The sequence below is a fragment of the Bos mutus genome, unplaced genomic scaffold (assembly GCF_027580195.1).
Source record: "Bos mutus isolate GX-2022 unplaced genomic scaffold, NWIPB_WYAK_1.1 CTG218, whole genome shotgun sequence".
Taxonomy (NCBI): domain Eukaryota; kingdom Metazoa; phylum Chordata; class Mammalia; order Artiodactyla; family Bovidae; genus Bos; species Bos mutus.
In genome coordinates, this window is record NW_027219635.1 from 51,673 (window position 1) to 70,629 (window position 18,957).

The following is an 18,957-nucleotide window of genomic DNA, read 5'->3' on the forward strand; positions in this document are numbered from 1 at the left end:
GACACAACTGGGCAACTTCACTTCCACTTTTCATTTTCATGCATTGGAGAAGGAAACGGCAACCCACTCCAGTGTTCTTGCCTGGAGAATCCCAGGGATGGGGGAGCCTGGTGAGCTGCCCTCTCTGGGGTCGCACAGAGTCGGACATGACTGAAGTGCCTTGGCAGCAGCAGCAGCAGCAGCAAGGCTAGATATGTATGCTCTACATCTAACCTACAAATGTCTTTATTTCTCTGTAAGCAGAGGACAGGAGGAAAATGATGCAAGACAAGCATCTGGCAGAACTGGATTTAATCTGATCTGATAACCCTGGATTTGAGAGAAATTCCATGCTGGTGCAGTGTGGAACCTTTTGCATTAATATGCGAACCTGCTTCTTCCAAAGACAATTGGGTTCAGGCCTTTGCCCAGGGAAGGATATGACACACTGGGATTAATGCCTCTTTATTAAGAATTCCAATGCTGAACACAGAAAGCAGCAACAAGAAATTACGTCCAAAAGGATGTAATGCTCAGCTTTTGCCAGAAAGTTGAGATGACTGGAAACATGGAAGAGGAACATAAAGGAATTAGCAAATGCTGTATCATACATAGGGAACCTCCACATCTTCACCATCCTCATCATTGTAGGACAGCTCAGGCACCAATGCTTGCATGTGGTGTCCCAGCTTTTGCTTTGATACTTGACTCACAATTTCTGTCATCCTAGTATGAGGAAGAACAGGGTCAGGCAAGTAGAAAAAGAGGAAAGGATATAAAGGGGCATATAAGTAAACGTGAGTTGCACAGATAGCTGATGCTTCCTAGCCGAGACAGGACCTCTTTCTCCCTGCCCAGTGAGTCCAACTCACGGTTGATCCATCCGTTCCTTCAGCTTGCTGGGTGGCATTAAAAAGGAGTAGAGCATGGATATACCGTGGGATAGCATGATGATCTCCAATTTGTGCTCTGTCGGAAGACATTAGAAAGGAGGGGCCACAGTGTCTCTAGGATGGACTATACCAGGGACCTGGGCAAGTACTACCCTAGGTGTAGTAAGTGAAGAAAGGGCCTTACCTTAAAGTGGTCAGGGAACTGCTTGAGGGTCATCTCTTTACCATTAGGCTGCAGTCCCTGGACCTCAAAGTGATCCCAAAGTGTACACTCTTGGCTATAAAACTGTAGGATAAAGCACAGTAGATTAAATCAGGGGATAAGCCCTGTTAGACTCTCTCCTTTAAATCACAAATATGACAGTTTCATTTCCACAGTGCACAGGTTCAAACAATGAACACAGGGTGCACAAAATTAAACTTCCAGAATGATGAAAAGCAGAGCCAGTTATCCAAGGTAAGATACATATACTGTCTACTCATATACATACACAGTATCACTCACTGATGCGTACTACCAAATGTTTCCACAAAAAGCAAGACTTTACCTGGTGGTGGGGTGGGGCAAGGGGCCCAGAGAAGCAGAAAAAGGGCAGGGCCAAGTTGATGAAGCTATTCTTATAGGACTCAAGCTGTTGGTGTCCCTGTACCACTTTGTACAGCTCCAGACATACAAGGCCAACTATAGCTGCTGTGGTTGTAGCAATGGCTGGGATGATCTTCCCTTCAATCAGCTTGCTCTAGGACACAGAATGTGACGAGCAGAGGTGGTTGTTAAGAGAGGTTGAGGGCCCACTGAAAAGGTCCTATGTGGCAGATTCAAATTTGCAAGGGGTTCAAGGTTAGATGCAAATTTTTGTTACCTTATGCCAGTCTGCAGGGGGAATGTTATACTTCTCTGCCCGGAGGTTGGATGCAGCCACAATGAAATCCATGTGAAAGTTGGTCTCATCATCCTATTGTTGAGTGGAGACAGAGGAAGAATAGAGGAAACAGATTAGGAACCAGAGGTTTTTAGATAGTATGGACTGACATCTATTCTCCTCCATTACCTGCCAGTCCAGCCAAAGATGTCCCAGAATGCAAAATAACTAGGCCATATGGTAAGCGTGTAAACCCCACAAAAGCTAAAGATGGCTCAGCCCATCCTCCTATCCTGCTGAGGGTACCCCCCTCCTAAGCACCTTCTCAAAGTTGATTGGGTACATCTTGAACCCAGAAAGGCTCTGTGGGTTGGGCAGCATAGCTATGAGCTCCTGCATGTGGGTATCATCTGCAGAAAGGACGTACTACATGCCAGTCCTCAGATACACATTAGATTCCAGACCAGGGTCTGAAGTGAGAGCAGGAGTCCATAGTATGGCAGAGAAATTCACACAGATAAAGGATTTAAAATGGAGAGACATCATGGGAAAGAGTCAAATGAAGCAGGAAAGGTAAGGCAGAAACACCCCAAAGAAAAAACAAGTAGAACGGTGTGTGGGACTTGAAAAGGAGTATATCTAGAGACACTGAGGGAAAAGACTGAGGCACTAAGAAAGGTTTAGTCAGTGATACTATTTGTAATAAAGATGGAAACAACCCACCTTGCTCAGGGATGGATGAATGGATACAAAAACGTGGTCTATCCATTCAGTGAAACATTCAGTTCAGTTCAGTTCAGTCGCTCAGTCGTATGACTCTTTGCAACTCCATGAATCGCAGCACACCCAGCCTCCCTGTCCATCACAAACTCCCGGAGTTCACCCAAACTCACGTCCATCGAGTCAGTGATGCCATCCAGCCATCTCATCCTCTGTCGTCCCCTTCTCCTCCTGCCCTCAATCCCTCCCAGCATCAGAGTCTTTTCCAATGAGTCAACTCTTCGCATGAGGTGGCCAAAGTACTGGAGTTTCAGCTTTAACATCATTCCTTCCAAAGAAATCCCAGGGCTGATCTCCTTCAAAATGGACTGGTTGGATCTCCTTGCAGTCAAAGGGACTCTCAAGAGTCTTCTCCAACACCACAGTTCAAAAGCATCAATTCTTTGGCACTCAGCCTTCTTCAAACTCCAACTCTCACATCCATACATGACCACATGAAAAAGCATAGCCTTGACTAGACTAACCTCTGTTGGCAAAGTAATGTCTGTGCTTTTGAATATGCTACCTAGGTTGGTCATAACTTTCCTTCCAAGGAGTAAGCATCTTTTAATTTCATGGCTGCAGTCACCATCTGCAGTGATTTTTGGATCCCCAAAAGATAAAGTCTGACACTGTTTCCACTGTTTCACCATCTGTTTCCCAAGAAGTGATGGGAACGGATGCCATGATCTTAGTTTTCTGAATGTTGAGCTTTAAGCCAACTTTTTCACTCTCCACTTTCACTTTCATCAAGAGGCTTTTAGTTCCTTTTCACTTTCTGCCATAAGGGTGGTGTCCTCTGCATATCTGAGGTTATTGATATTTCTCCCAGCAATCTTGATTCCAGCTTGTATTTCTTCCAGTCCAGCATTTCTCATGATGTACTCTGCACAGAAGTTAAATAAGCAGGGTGACAATATACAGCCTTGACATACTCCTTTTCCTATCTGGAACCAGTCTGTTGTTCCATGTCCAGTTCTAACTGTTGCTTCCTGACCTGCATACAAATTTCTCAAGAGGCAGGTCAGGTGGTCTGGTATTCCCATCTCTTTCAGAATTTTCCATAGTTTATTGTGATCCACACAGTCAAAGGCTTTGGTATTGTCAATAAAGCAGAAATAGATGTTTTTCTGCAACTCTTTTTCTTTTCCATGATCCAGCAGATGTTGGCAATTTGATCTCTGGTTCCTCTGCGTTTTCTAAAACCAGCTTGCACATCAGGAAGTTCACGGTTCACACACTGCTGAAGCCTGGCTGGGAGAATTTTGAGCATTACTTTACTAGCATGTGAGATGAGTGCAATTGTGTGGTAGTTTGAACATTCTTTGGCATTGTCTTTCTCTGGGATTGGAATGAAAACTGACGTTTTCCAGTCCTGTGGCCACTGCTGAGTTTTCCAAATTTGCTGGCATATTGAGTGCATCACTTTCACAGCATCATCTTTCAGGATTTGGAATAGCTCAACTGGAATTCCATCACCTCCACTAGCTTTGTTCGGAGTGATGCTTTCTAAGACCCACTTGACTTCACATTCCAGGATGTCTGGCTCTAGGTCAGTGATTACATCATCATGATTATCTGGGTCATGAAGCTCTTTTTTGTACAGTTCTTCTGTGTATTCTTGCTATCTCTTCTTAATATATTCTGCTTCTATTAGGTTCATACCATTTCTGTCTCTTATTGAGCCCATCTTTGCATGAAATGTTCCCTTGGTATCTCTAATTTTCTTGAAGAGATCTCTAGTCTTTCCCATTCTGTTGTTTTCCTCTATTTCTTTGCATTGATCGCTGAAGGTTTTCTTATCTCTTCTTGCTATTCTTTGGAACTCTGCATTCAGATACTTATATCTTTCCTTTTCTCCTTTGCTTTTCGCTTCTCTTCTTTTCACAGCTATTTGTAAGGCCTCCCAGACAGCCATTATGCTTTTTTGCATTTCTTTTCCATGGGTATGGTCTTGATCCTTGTCTCCTGTACAATGTCACGAACTTCATTCCATAGTTCATCAGGCACTCTATCTATCAGATCTAGGCCCTTAAATCTATTTCTCACTTCCACTGTATAATCATAAGGGATATGATTTAGGTCATACCTGAATGGTCTAGTGGTTTTCCCTACTTTCTTCAATTTAAGTCTGAATTTGGCAATAAGGAGTTCATTATCTGAGCCACAGTCAGCTCCTGGTCAAGCCTATGCCCCAACCAGTAACGCTGAAGAAGCTGAAGTTGAACGGTTCTATGAAGACTTACAAGACCTTTTAGAACTAACACCCAAAAAGGATGTCCTTTTCATTATAGGGGACTGGAATGCAAAAGTAGGAAGTCAAGAAACACCTGGAGTAACAGGCAAATTTGGCCTTGGAATACAGAATGAAGCAGGGAAAAGACTAATAAGAGTTTTGCGAAAAAAATGCACTGGTCATAACAAACACCCTCTTCCAACAACACAAGAGAAGACTCTATATACATGGACATCAACAGATGGTCAACACTGAACTCAGACTGATTATATTCTTTGCAGCCAAAGATAGAGAAGCTCTATACAGTCAGCTCTACACAGTGAAACATTAAGCCTCCTTAAAAGGAACATTTGAAATCCTTGCGGTTTAATAGCATAAATGGACTCAGAACTACATGCTTAGCCAGAGACAGAAAGACAGTTATTGCATAAGGTACCTAAAAGTCAAAATCATAGAGATGGAATATACATTATTGTCTGCCAGAGGTATAGGGAAGGGACTGGGGTGCTACTGTTGGATGGGTTTAGGGTTTAAGATTTGCAATTTAGGTTCTAGAAATTTCCTGTACAATGTAACTGTATTTAGTCAAGGCTATGGTTTTTCCAGTAGTCATATATGGATGGGAGAGCTGGGCTGGGAAGAAAGCTGAGTGCCGAAGAATTCATGCTTTTGAGCTGTGGTGTTGGAGAAGACGTTTGAGAGTCCCTTGGACTACAGGGAGATCCAACCAGTCCATTCTAAAGGAGATCAGTCCTGGGTGACCTTTGGAAGGAATGATGCTAAAGATGAAACGCCAGTACTTTGGCCACTTCATGTGAAGAATTGACTTATTGGAAAAGACTCTGATGCTGGGAGGGATTGGGGCAGGAGGAAAGGGACGACGGAGGATGAGATGGCTGGATGGCATCACTGACTCGATGGACGTGAGTTTGAGTGAACCCCAGCGTTGGTGATGGACAGGGAGGCCTGGCATGCTGCAACTCATGGACTCGCAAAGAGTAGGACACGGCTGAGCGACTGAACTGAACTGAAATATATTTTTAGAAAATGATTTAAGATGGAAAATCTCTTGTGTTTTTTTACCAAAATCTTAAACAACAAACACAGGATGTCAATGAAAACATAAATATAAGGCATCTTAAAGCAGACAGACAGAGACAAGAGGAGATAGGAGTAAGACACTAGTGCAAACAAGAGACCAGGGCATAACAGATACAGACGGAATATATTATGGGGAAAAGCACTAAGAGAAAGAAGAGAGCAGTGAAATGAGGTAAACAGGACCTATCTGAGAATGAAGGAGGTGAAAAACCAGTGCAGATTAAACAAATGTACAGGAAAGAAGATAGTAGAAAGTACCTGAAGGAGACATCTCCCTGAAAGGGAGATGCCTAAAGAGAAATATATACAAAGAGGCATCTGAGAGAGTGGCTATTTCAGACAAAAAATGCAAGAGATATAAGAGGAGAGGACAGATATTCAAAGGAAGAAGTTGAGGGATACATTCAAAGAAGATAAAATGTAGACAGGGATTTATAGAACATGAGAAGGGTAAGGGTGACCTGGAATTTTGAGTTGAGGGACAGTTACACATGGAGCAATGAGGCATATCTTGAGAGAGAGATGAGGAAAGATATACGCACAGATTAATAACAGGTTAATGATACATATTAAAGAGAAGTAAGGATGTAGATGAGGAGATCTGTCAAGAGGAACCAGAGAAGAAATCAGACAGAGAGACTACTGGTAGAAATCATATCCATTTCTACCCTCAGAAGAACACAAGAAGTATAGGAAATAGCATAAAAAAAAAGAAGAAGAAAAGAAAAAACACACAAAGGAAAGACAACCTGGTCTTCCTGAGAGAAGGAGAAGAAAGAAGCAGTACGAGAGAAAATTTGTCTCAGTCAAATGCTACTGGAAACTGAAGAAGCAAGGAAAAATGGCAGTGGGTAAATCTCTGACACGAGATCTCAGAGCAGAGCCAGGGGCAAAACACGAGTGCACAAGAGGCTTGCATGGACATGGGCTACAGTAGTGTGGTGGCTGCAGCCCAACGAAAGTGCTCTCACCAGTGGAGGAACTGGTTTGCAGCTGCTCATTAGAAACTTGGATCCTGATGCCAGACTTTGGGGTGAACTCAGGGACCTGCATAGACTGAATGAGCACGGTGACAGCACTCCAGTCCTGAGAGCCCATCAACCCCAGGTCTGGGCAAAGAGGTTGGCAGCAGCTATCACGTAGTCCAGATGCAGGGGCTAAGAGAAGGCAAGGTAAGGAGGGGTAAGAACATCAGTACTCCCCTACAGAGGCTCGGCCTCCTTACCACCTGTTTAGTGACTTTCTACCCAACTGCAGGAGACCCAGGAGAGTAGACTTACACTGTTAACATCAAAGATGAGTGGGTGTGGGCAGCATTTGGGCCAAGACCAGAAAGGGCTCCTGAACCTGTAATCTAGAAAACAGAAAGATTTAGGGAGCAGAACCTGCCACAAGAAGTCTCTCTGATAACCACAACTCCTCATTTTCAGTCCTGGAAGGCCCAATTCACTATATTTTGACACTTGCTTTCTGCCAGATACAGAGATACTGATGAAACTTTTACGGACTGCCAGCCACTGTGTTCTTGTTGTTCAAATGCTAAGTCATGTCCAACTCTTTGAGACCCTGTGGACTACAGCACACCAGGCTCCTCTGTCCATGGAGTCTCCAGACAAGAATACTGGTGTGAGGAGCCATTCCCTTCTCCGGGGATCATCCTGACCCAGGATCGAACCCAGGTCTCCTGCACTTCAGGCAGATTCTTTACCACTGAGCCAGCAGGGAAGCCCTCCAGGCACTGTGCTAACAAATTAACTTACTAACTTAATAAAGAGAAATTAACCTTCACAAAACTCTCATGAAATTAGGTCACCATTATGACCTAATTCCATGATGACTATGCTGAGGTGAAAGAGAGGAACTGCATAACTAGTTCCAAGAGGACACAGCTAGATTCGATGCCATCAACTCTGAATTTTTTCTTCTACACTTTGTACAGTCCTGACTGGGAATCTAGAATGACATATCCTATGTCTAAAGGAAATTGATACCAAGCATCTCAGGGCTAGAGGAAACAGTAACTGGGGATTAGAGGAGAACAGTGGCAGTCTTTGACCTCAAAACTCATTGGTTTATTTGTTTTAAGAGCTCTCAAAGCCTTGCTGAGCTTGCCACAACTGGATTAACTGGAATGAATCATGTCAAAAGCATGGCAGAAGCCCACAATAGTGGCTTACACAATTACAACAATACACAATTACACAATTACAACAAATAGTGGCTTACACTTACACAATAGTGGCAATACACAATAGTGTAAAGCAACTACCCTCCATTTAAAAATACTAACGATATATATAGAATTTAGAAAGACGGTAACAATAACCCTGTGTACGAGACAGCAAAAGAGACACTGATGTATAGATCAGTCTTATGGACTCTGTGGGAGAGGGAGAGGGTGGGGAGATTTGGGAGAATGACATTGAAACATGTATAATATCATGTATGAAATGAGTTGCCAGTCCAGGTTCGATGCATGATACTGGATGCTTGGGGCTGGTGCACTGGGACGACCTAGAGGAGGGTGTGGGAGGAGGAGGGAGGAGGGTTCGGGATGGGGAACACAGGTATACCTGTGGTGGATTCATTCGATATTTGGCAAAACTAATACAATTATGTAAAGTTTACAAATAAAATAAAATTAAAAAAACACATAAGATAGGGTATATGACAGTAAAATTTTGGCAAAACTAATACAATTATGTAAAGTTTAAAAATAAAATAAAAATTAAAAAAACAAACAAAATAAACAAAATAAAAATAAATAAAAAGTAAATTAAACAAGGCTAGGGCAGACTGTTCCCAGTAGACCTATTCTGACAAATGGTCCCTGTAATAGTGTTACTACCTGGTTAGGAGGAAAGTTATGCAGCAGCTGTCTGATGTTGTTGGAGTACTGGGTATGCCAGTGGTAGTATGCCCAGGTCACACAGTCAGCTCATGATTGTGGCCGCTGCAGCACTAAGCTGCACTGCACAGTCTCCAGCACCTCCAGAGGTTGGGTGCCTACCAGGCACAGCGTTTGTTCCACAAACTTGGGGTCTCTATCAAGAATCAGACGGGAAACCAATGCAGAATTACAAAGTGATCTTAGCAGTAAGCTTATGTCTGTGGAGAGTCAGTCCTGTCTTCCAAAAGTATAAGGCCCGAGCAACCATTAATTTATTCAGAAAGTAGACCAGGGAATTCCCTGGGTACCACTAACTGTGCTTCTACCACAGGGAGTATGGTTTCCATCCCTGACTATGGAACTAAGTGTCCATACACCACTGGTGTGATTCTTGGTGTGTCCCCCAAACCCCTAAAAAAAAAAAAAAAGTACAGTAGGTCCTAACTGTTAAATGGTTACAGAGTACTTTGACTGACAGGCCAGAGGCAGGGTGAGCAGGCATTTGCACCAAAGTACTCACGTAAGATACTGGTTGACATTTTCTGCTGGCTTTTGAAAAGACCTTCAAACTCATCCTGAGCCCACTGAAGACAGAGCAGAAAACATTATGTGAGATACAGGAAACAAGTTTCCTGCAGGCATTAGAGAGACCATCAGGAAAATACAGAAACAGGGAAGAGCATGTCTGCTATGGGAAAACAGAGGAATGACGCCCTACCAATGGGACTCCTCAAACTTTTGAACCCCCCACCATTCCAAATAAAAATCAATCTCTTGAGCAGAGATTACTGCCAAGCCTAAGTTTGTGGAAAACTTCTTCTGAGGTTGTACATGCTAGCCTAGGTATGTCATGCCTCAATTACAGAAAAAAGTTCACATGAAGAATAAAGCAGGAACGATCCTGCCACAGTGATTTTCTGCGGACTGGGCAGAAGATAATAGCACTTTGCCCCTTGAGAACTAAAGAGATAAATAAATACAGTCCCAGGCAAAGTGATGTGAAGCATCCTGTTGGTGGAGATCCAGATTCAAATGCCAGCTCTGCCACACTTTTGTGACCTTCAGGCACATCTTGTCTTTTCTATCCTCATTTCAAAACTCTACATCACTAATATCTATACCTCAAGAGGTTAATATCAAAGAACCACCACACAGGTATGTATTTTAAACTTATTGTGAATGTCACAAGGACATACCAAATGTAAATGCTTCACAAAAGTCCTGTCAGATTGACAAGTTTCATTTCCATTTTACAGATAAGGGGATCTGAAGCATGAAGAGCTTAAGTCCAAGTGTCAAACAGGTATTTGTTTCAAAAGCCCTTTTACTGGCCTCTCTGTATGTTAGTCGAAAGAAACAGAGTAATGGAACCATAATCTTGCAAAGGTTTTACATATTCAGAGAAACAGACAGACACACACACACACACCAACACATCTTACTACCTCTCCTCTGTCTCTGACTATAAACATATACATACACACACAAACATGGAAGGCATGGACAGGCAGAGAGACACATGCATACTGAATCCCTAAGTATAAACTCATCCTGAAAGGAAAAGTGACAGATACAACTGTTTCTTCTCATTTTCTTTTACTATTCCCATACTTCCTAAACATACTCAAAACTGCATTAAGAAATATTTTCATAAAATGATGGTTATTTGGGGACCGAAAAGGACACAGGAATTAGGAGTAGGCTCTGAGTGCCAGTTAACAGGAGGCTTTTACGTTGTCAATCTAGATGAAAGATATGTGCTTCTATACATAAATATATATATGCATTATATAAAAGAATTATTCTGACAAGCTGCTAAATATATTTTGGACATAAATCAGAAAGCTATACTCAAAACTATGTACTCAGTGTTAGAGAGGCCTTTAAATATATATATGCATTACATAAACAGAATTATTCTGACAAGCTGCTAAATGTTTTTTTGGACAAAAATCAGAAAGCTATATTCAAAACTATGTACTCAGTGTTAGAAAGGCCTTTAAATAACAAGCAGAGCTGATATTAAGAAGATGATTTTGTTTAGCAAGAGAACAATATCCTGTATATTAAGAAAAACATCTTCACTTGTTAGATATACATTTCTTATGTAAAATAGTTTACATAGTATACATAATACTTCCCTGTATGCTTGTAAACTAAAATTTCAAGTTAAGAAAAAGCATTCCAAAAAGTTTAGGGTACTAGATGTAAGTGAATGAAGGAGATTTGAAGGCAGGGCACATTTTATATACACTGAGGTGCGCATCACTGGAATCAAAAGAGCTTGGCACTGTCCAGATGCCTACTGTTCCACCTCTTTCTACCCCACAGCTGATCACCTGCAAAGTGTGCTCGATGGCTTTTGGGAAGTGCTTCAGCGTGCAGATAGGGATGGGCTTCTCAGGAGCGTCCTGGCTGGAGCTGTATGCCTCTGCCCTTGGTTCCCAGTGTGCCTGACTTCAGAAGTGGCTTATGGTGGTAAACACAGTGGCAGTCCATGTACCTGCCTGTGGAAAAGAGTCAGCAGATGAAGGGGAGGTAACCATCAGTACATGAGATGGTGACACTGCCTCCTGAAAACACATACATCGCTCTGGCCATCTTCTCACCCATCCAGAACACTTACGGGTGTCCACACTGTCCAGGGCATTGGCTACACCATCCAGGTTTTGGAAGAAGTCATCATCATACACATGCTCTGTCTCAGGGCCCACACAGTTCTGATGGCTTATAACCTGGATGTGTGGATTTATTTGGCTCTGTTAGACCTCTAAACAGAGAACGGTCAAATAATATTAGCCTGTTTAAGACTAGGATAATTCCATTATATAGTAAAATCATGGAGAAAAAACTGTACTATTAGACAGGGATCGAGTGTATTTATGGTTTTGCAAATTTCTCTTAAGCTATTTTAGAAGACAGATGACTTTTCACAACTACTGCAGTATATATTTTGTTTAAAAGAACATAAGGGATATTCAGCCTTACAAAAAAATGTTTCAGGAACAGTTTTAGGTGATATTAAAAAAATACATAACACTTGACGAGTGACTACAAATGTAGTTGCAAGGTGAAATGTGGAATCCATATCAACATCCACTGTTTTTCAACACATTTTGAATGGATCTTTCCTTAATGTACAATTAAGGAAATTGTACCATCATACATTGATCTAGTCATTTGGAAAACACCGTGTCCTTTTCAGACAGCTTTCAAAAAGTAGAGAGGAAGATTCCCCATTCCACTGGTGAAATGAGAATAAAAAGAAAATAACATCCTCGTAAGTCTTGACACATCTGTGGACCTGAGGAAAGAGTGCTGTCTACTTCCATTGAATTTTGAGAATCTCTCCATCTTTTAGCATTGCATCAGAAAAACCAGAAATTCTCTATTTTCTTAATTTCTCAACTATCAAAGTACTGCCTAGTACCTGCATGATAAAAGTAAAGGGAGACACTAAGCAAAAAAAAACCCTGACTTTTATATAAGCCTTTCGCCTATAGCCCAGCTTCTGTAACCTCATGTAAGCAGTAACTAAAAATCAGAGGAAAAAAAGAGTAGGGAGAGATGTAAAATGCCAAATGCAAGATGTAAGTACTCAGTGAATATCTGCTGAAAGACTGAACTGTAGAGAAAAATTGAGGAACTGAAGGAAATGGGGAAACAAAAAAGACCTAAGTCAGTATGACAGATAAGAAGAAAAAGGAGAAAAATGCAACAACTTAACCCTGTCCATCTCATTCACTGTGACATCCCAAGGACGGAACAGAAACTGTCAGTTCAAATTTGACTTCTCAATGATGTCCATGTCTGTAACTGTGATTGACCCACCATCCCCACAGCCTAGCACAATCATGGAAAAGTTCTTGAGCAGTTCACAGCCAATGGCCCCTGCACCCACCTGAGAGGCAGTCAAGAAGAGAGAGAGGTAATGGTTAGGGGCACTCGGGTAACAATGCCACCCCTCAGTCCTTATTCCTCCTGGAGGCTGTAAGAGAGTGTTGGGCCAGAGAATCTAGTATTGAAGTTAAGTCCCAGGAGCACAAAAATGCATGGTCATCAGGAAAGAGGCAGAAGACCAGGAACAAAGGACCTGGTATGAAAAAAATAAAATGGTACACAGAAGGGATTAAGGTACAGTCAAACACCCTCCTTCCAAGGCAACAGGATACTTCAGAAGAGGTGGCCCAAACTAGAATAAATAAAAGTAGCTTTTGCCCAATAGAGTTCTCACCAAGAAGTATATCTGCTTGCTCAGCTTCTCTTGCAGGCTGGAGCCAAATACAGCCACCTGCCCATCATTAACGGTTCTGGCATTGCATCATGTGAAGGGAGGAGACGATTAGAGTAAAGGTACGTCAGAGAGGACCAAAGAAATACCTTCTCTGTGGGCCCCCATCACATACTGGAAGGCATTTGTCCTCTGTAAGAGCCTCTTGGTCCTCAGGGAGACACTCAAGGGCATCAAAGTACAACCACTGCATAATAGGCATAAGCTTTTCCAGAGCAGGCCTAAAAGAGGAGGTAAGAAAGGAGAAGTGATCCTTGGTTAATCAGAGCCTGACAGCAAGTAGGACAGTCAGAAAGACACCTTGTCCACTCCACCACTGTCCTTCCACCCAAACTTACTTTCATAACCTCCTGAGCAGCCAGGCCCCTAGTGAAGGCATTCATGGGTACTAGATCCCCAGCAGCTATGTAAGCCAGCTTTTGGATGAGCTCTTCATCCAAACTGTCTTGCTGCACTGCTGGCAGGGCTTGAGCCTTCACAGCCTCTGCTAGGGTCACCAGTTCCACTGCATCCTTCTGGTGCGACACAAGACACAAAGACTCAGTCAGGCCACTGTAGGGAGAGGGAGAGGTAGAAAAAGTAAAGGGAAGAAGACAAAATGGTGGAGCTTTGGTGCAAGGACCCAGGCTGGCTCACTAACCCACCTACCTAGTGGGGCAGCAGGGGCCGGCCATGCTGAGCACAGAACTGGTGCAAGGCCTGGAAACCAATGTGTAGCTGAGCAGAGCGAGAATACTTGGCAAAATCTGTTATCACAAAGTCTGGCTCTGCCAGTGAGTTGAGCAAGATTTCTGGTGGAGAACAGAGACCAGCACATCAGAACTAGAAAAGCAAAACAAAACCAAAGAAGAAATACCTGGACCCCCTACAGTACACCCTCCTGCACATACTCACAAAACTTATCTTCTTAGTTATTTTGACCTGACTGACGATGCTGCCACAGATATAATCAAAGAAATTTGAGGTATCACAGATACTTAAGGTATAGGGACCTGTAGGATAAAAACCATGAAGACTTATGTGTTAATTCACACCCTCCCAGGATCAACAGTACTATCAAAACTAGAAAGGAAGAACCTCCCCTCTCTCCCTCTCCACCACCCAGCTCTACCCTGGGATTAGCAGATGCAAACTATTATACAGGATGCATAAACAACAAGGTCCTGCTATATAATAGCACAAGGAACAATTTCCAATACCCCATGATAAACTATAATGGAAAAGAATACATAACATGATGTATATGAATGTATATATATATATATGTATATAGAATGTATATATATATGTATATAGAAATCACTTTACTAGAAACTAACACAAGATTCTAAGCCAACTGCACTTCAATTAAAAATAATTTCATTAGAAACAAACAAACAAAAAAAAAAACCCACAATGCTGATTTCTCAAAGACATAGGTTCTCTATGTCTAATATGTCACACTGGAGCATAAAGAAGCAATCTCTGAAAGGATCCAACATCCACGAGTTAAGCTCAAAACTTATGAAAGGAACAAAACATGCAGCTCGAAAACTCTAAAATCCACAATTATCTTGCATGCATCAAATATTTCCAGACCATGTATATCTGGCTTTAATTTTCATCAAATCTTTAAACTTTGAAACGTTATTTCTTTAAAAAACTTTTTGGCTCACATCTTTGTTGGGATTTATTAGATTCCACGTATTTTTTCACATGAAGCAGCCATGTGTCTTTTTATATCTTCCAAATCATTCTTTACCATATTCAGGATTACTGAGAACTGATGCTGATGCATAAAATATATTCATGACTTGACAGATGGTACTAGTTGTAAAGAACTTGCCAGCCAATGCAGGAGACATTAAAAGAGACCGGGTTTGATCCCTGGGTGGGAAGATCCTGGGGAAGAAATGGTATTCCACTCCAGTGTTCTTGCCTGCAGAATCCCATGGACAGAGGAGCCTGGCAGACTATGATCTGTAGGGTTGCAAAAAGACTTGGACACGACTCGGGTGACTTAGCATGCATGTATGTGTGCAATGACTTTATAAACTTGCTATGTTTAACAAATTAACACATGAGAAAAAAAAAAAAGTAGGAGATTTAACAAAGGAGAAGAAATTATCCACAATACAACAAAGAGCAGGAGAAAAACCCCAAAAGTAAAGTGGCTTAAAATACATGTAATTGGAGATCTGCAAAGAGATGATGGACTGGTGAGTGGGCTGAGAAAGTAGGATTGAGCCCAAATGAAGTGGGGGTGGGGTGGGAGCAGGAATACTCCCAATTTGATAAAGCTATGATCTCAGAGGTAAAATAAATTGAAAGGAAGCACCAAGAAAACTACATGACACTCTATCATAATCACAAAATATACTAAGGTATATAATCATCAATCTATTTCTTAAGGTCAGTGATAGAAAATATAAGAACATTAAATACAAAGGAACAAGGCTAAGAACAGGAGACTTCTTGGGGAAAACAGGCAAGAAAGAACAGTACTACATCTTTAAGCAATGATATCTAGAATGCTACATGCTGCAAAAATGTTTTCTCAAAATCAGGCATTTTGAAAGAAAAACAATTTCAAACACTAGAAAGCAACAAGAGTCACCACTCAAGTTCAACATATGATAGAGTTTGGGTGGAAGCAAAATGGTACTGGACGCACATCTAAATGTAGAGAACATGAATCTGTGAAACCCAAACAAATAATTTTAACCTAAGGATTATAAAATAAAAAAAGCTCTTCTAGCTTTCTAATGCTTGAAGAAGTTTATGACACACATGAAATTGTAAATCCTTTGTTGTGTGTGTGCACTAATGAAGTATTACTTGGAAAAGCAAATGCAGAATTTACTTTTACACAGTCTAAAAGTTAAAGAAAAATAAAAGAAAGGTGCAGCCAATGAGCCAAATGGAATCAAATGCTAGTAGTATTAATCTTTCTGCTTCTAGCTTCAGTTCACAGATCTCAACTAAGGCTACATGGATGCATGTTTTATAAATCCCAGGTGAGGGATTCCAGAGTTATCTCCTCCTGGCCTGTGGTGCATTCCGTACACATACATATGACCACAGGGACAATTCTCCCTTTGCTCTAGGTACTCATTTCTTGACCCCCAGCTTAGCATACCCAGGACTTTGATCCCTAGTAGACAGATGCCATTGAATTCATTCATGCCCTCAACTTCTGTAAAGGAGACAAAGTCACCACTCTCAAATCCATGTTGGGATTCATCCAGGCAAGTGACCACACCGGGGTTGCCCTGGTTGGAAGAGAAGTAAAGATAGTCTCGTGTAGAATCCAGGTACCAAGAGCACAGACAAGGACTAAGGCTACAAACATGGCTGCCTGGGGCCAGACTCCATACCTTGGTAACCACAGACACCATAACAGTGAGAGGCTGTTCCCCATTGGAATCAGTGAGGATCATTTCCTCTCCAAAGTCACAGAACAACTGCCTATAAAAGGAGAAAACACAACTGAGACCAGGAACTTGGGTAGTCAGGCACCATGCTGGTAATAAGACAGTGCTTACGCACTATGGGCAGAGGTGGACATGCAGACTTGTATTCATGGTTTTCCTAAGAGAATCATTCGGACAGAGAGCCAGGGGGGTTGGGCCTGGGCTAAGAAGGATTTAGGGATAAAGGGAGAAGCTGGAACTCACCCAAAAGGCCTTGAGTGTCTGCTACCACCAGCTTGATTCTGTGTCTGTGACAGAACTCACCCACCTGCAGCTGGTCCTCCAAAGGAGAGTTGGTAAGGACCACCACCTGTAACAAGAAAGAAGCTCACTGTGAAAAGGATTGGCACTGGGGTAAAGGGGAGTAAGAAAATAAAGGAGAAAGGCAGGTCAGGAACTGGCAGAAGGTCAGGTCTCAAGCTTTCTGGTTCTATATTGTCTACAAATATAAAGTACATGCATCACGTTCAGTGGTGGTGAAAACTCAAGAAAAATATGAATTCCCAGACTATGACATGAAAAGTAAAGAGATATTAACAGGACAGAATCTGAAGACCAACTAATTCACTTATTTTAAAAATAAACACCCACTCCTACCTGCCTACAATCCTCTAAGCCCTTTAACATACTTTGTAAAAGTTGGCATTTAACCCCAGATCCTACAATTTTGTTTCCATTTTCAAACTAAACAAAACAGGACAAAGCTAACCCTGCTCCGCAAAAGTCTGGAACGAATCTTTGTGCAAATGTTCTTCTCTTTTCAGCAGGGTAAGGATCTACCACAAAAGAAGAGTTCCAGCCCAAGTTCTTTAGGAAACTCCAGGCAGTGTTTCAGCACCCGACATGCTCAGTCCGTTAAAGAAAACAAGCAAACAAACCAGAAAATGGATCTGAGAAAAGTAAGGCAAGTAGATGTTGCAAGATACCCGGAAACCACTAAGGAAGTCATCCACAAGGGCCCCAGTGTAGGAGTTGACTGGCACATAGCGGTTGAGTTCAGCAAGGTGGGGCTGTGATGCCTCAGCCCAGTTTTTACCAATGTCCTCCTCTCACAGGTAGAACTACAAGGTATAGAAAGGAAAACAGTGAGGCGAATGTAGAGATCAGGCAGTTTTGTGCTTGGGCAAGGAAACGGAGTCAGAAAGAAGTACCTGGGACGATAGGTCAGTCCACTGAGCAGTACCCTGATCATGCAGGGTGACAGCTTTGACACCACCAAGGATGATATTCTTGGAAATCTCCACCCCTAGGCCCTGAAGCCCTGATACCAGCACACTGGATGCCTGGAGATGCTTCACAGCCTCATGGCCAAGGCCATATCTGCCAGATTTGAAGAAGACTCTGGGTCAGGGCCTGGCCCACCTCCGTTTATATTCTCTGTCCCTCTACTGCTTCATGTAACCAGGCTGAGTCACACTTAACAACTGTCAAGAGTAAAGACCTTCATCTATGTCCGTTTCACTGCCGTTTGTTGGCATTCCCTACGAATGGAGGCAAAGAAATTTCAACAAGATAAAAGAAGAGCTTACTAAATAACAGAGATACTTTCCCACCACCACCAATTCCATCCCACCTTCATGATTTATGTCAGACACTCACGCTGGGTGATTCTGATGGGTCTTTGGACATTAGAGAACAAGCAGAGGAGAAATCAGGACTTGGTTTTGAATCAGGCCCAGACACACACTGTTTCTTCAACAGTGACCCTGGACATCTTCAGAAAAAGGGTCAGAGATGAGCCAGATGTAGGCAGACTTTTTTCTTTGATAATGGCAACTCTGAGGGAGAGAAGGGGTTTAGGACTATATAATCTCATTTTAAGAAAACAGGAATGAAGACATGCTAGGTACTAAAGCCACCGTGAGTGGAAAGAAACAGAAGGCTGAGCTCAGACAGTTGGCATTCCCTAGGATCAGAAGAGACAAAAGACTTTCAGGAACATAATAAACCAAAGACTCAGTGACCACCCACTGGCTAGATCATGAAGTCTGGCTGGGTTTCAGGCAAGATGAACAGATGCTGAGAAGGAGAGGCAGACTGATAAAATGCTATTGGAGGAGGGGCTATGATAATGCCACATGGACCATTGAGACTGTGAGTGAAGGTTTCCAGCTTCTGAACGAGGATTCAGGGCTCTCCCAAGGCACTCTGGGTATACTCTAAGGCAATGTGGAGTAAATGGATTTTTAAAAGCTAGAAAACCAGCTACTTGTTGAATACACACATAGAGCACAAGGCAAGACTGGGATGATGAGCCTCTAATAGGGATGATTAGGACCAAAATCTGAAAGGGTGTTATCAGATGCTGCCACGGTGATGGGAGGTAAAGGGGAAGGATGTCTGAAGGATTATGTATCCAAAGGATTCCTGGCTGGTGTCTTACCCCTTAGGGGTTTCTGAGAAAAGATACTTGGGGTTATTTGAAAAGAATTATGACACAAGAAAAAACTGGGTATTCTCCAACAGCAAGTACTGGCATAGCAGTATAGCATG

General features: G+C 42.2%; 1 pseudogene; it reads right to left on the reverse strand.

The window, feature by feature from the left end:
• Window positions 1-569: 569 nt before the first annotated feature.
• LOC138986853 (ubiquitin-like modifier-activating enzyme 1) overlaps window positions 570-18,957 on the reverse strand; it is a 34,722-nt pseudogene continuing 16,334 nt past the window's right edge.